Source organism: Phoca vitulina, unplaced genomic scaffold, assembly GCF_004348235.1.
Source record: "Phoca vitulina isolate PV1807 unplaced genomic scaffold, GSC_HSeal_1.0 scaffold9, whole genome shotgun sequence".
Taxonomy (NCBI): Eukaryota; Metazoa; Chordata; class Mammalia; order Carnivora; family Phocidae; genus Phoca; species Phoca vitulina.
Window position 1 is genome coordinate 11,565,345 of NW_022589712.1, and position 1,436 is coordinate 11,566,780.

The 1,436-nt window shown below is 43.1% G+C and overlaps 1 long non-coding RNA gene across 1 annotated transcript; it reads left to right on the forward strand.

The window, feature by feature from the left end:
- Positions 1–363: 363 nt before the first annotated feature.
- Positions 364–1,196, forward strand: LOC116634648. The gene is made up of 2 exons (XR_004300013.1): positions 364–525; positions 1,154–1,196. It is a non-coding gene; the product is annotated as an uncharacterized LOC116634648 (long non-coding RNA).
- The last annotated feature ends 240 nt before the right edge of the window (positions 1,197–1,436 follow it).

Consider the following 1,436-nt stretch of genomic DNA (forward strand, 5'->3'; position numbering starts at 1 on the left):
TTGGATACCAAGGGTTAATCTGCCATAATAAAATCAGCATGAATACTGCCAAAACAGCCTGAGCAGACCCTCAAGTAAGTAATTAATTCTGGCTGCTTCCCACTCTCTAGCTTTCATCATTCTTAATGTTACCTAATTGTAAAATTATTCCTCAAACCTTCCTGGTATAAAGGAAGAAAATGCCCAGATCTAGCCTGCTTTTCTTGAGGGCACGGGTGCGTCCTGCCTCTTGGTGGAAGGACCCAAGATGCTGCTAATTAAGGGCGGACGAACACTTGAGAACTTTTGATCAACTTTCGTAAAACAGCCTACAAAAGAGTTCTGGGAAAGCTGTGTGCTTTTCTGTGTGTGTCCACAGAGCTACAAAGCCCAGGGAGGCACGGGGCTGAATCTACAGCTTCTCTGGCCTTCGGACCCTCACAGTGACCTTGACGGACCCTGAGATGGGGATGAACATAAAGGACAAACATGTGAGGAGGAGAGAGAGATTCCTGGCCTGGCCTATAGTTTCTGCTGCCATTGGAGGTGAGAATAAGGAAAATCTTGGGGACTGTTCCCCCTCAAAATATGTCAAGGCTTTCAATGTCAGGGGTTTTAAATTCATGTCAGTACAGCCAGATAAATAAAATCTTCACTTTTAAGGGGATCTCTTTATCCCTCGCGTCTTCTTCCTTGAAACATGATGACTTTCCTGCAGACAAAGGCATTTCTCTTTCCATGACTGTGGCAGGAGGGACCAAACTGTCTTTTCCACTGTGATTACCTGCCTAGGCGGTAGGCCTTGAGGTCTCGAGGTAGCCTTGGCAACATAAGTGCAATACACTATTAAAATAATGACTATTTTCTTCAGTCTAGTTAAAAAATAGAAGGGACAGCCTTGGATGGCATTCTGGTCAGGGGGGAAATATCTCATGTGTCTCTGGGGTGAGATATAAAACTGAGGGCTTGACCTCTTTTGGCCATTAAAGACCTTCGGGTCCTCTCCTGTCTCTTTGTTCCTACAAGAGTAGAGGTGGTGTTAATTCTGTGCCTGGCTAAATTCTAACTGGGGTAATTATACTGTCACCCTATATTCCCCTAGAGATTCAGTTAGAAAAGTTACTCTTTGATCATGCTCTTAAATCCTACTGTGCTGGGCTTTGTAACATGGCAGGTGAAGAATGGCTGTTGGATTCCACATGCTTCCCTCTGCTGGGTGAGTGATGCTAATTCTATGTATGTATTCTGCTGAGAGCTTGGGGATCCTTCTGGGGGAAGCTGCTGCAGTAAGTATGAGCTATTATTAGTTGAGTCTCAAAAAAAGAAATTGTTGTTCTAGGCTATGTTCCTTTGATAAATAGTAGTTAAACCTCCCAACAAATAATTATGAAAAGAATGGGGAAGATTGCTAGAAGTTTAGGGTTTTAGTTTATGTGTATATATGTATATATGTGTGT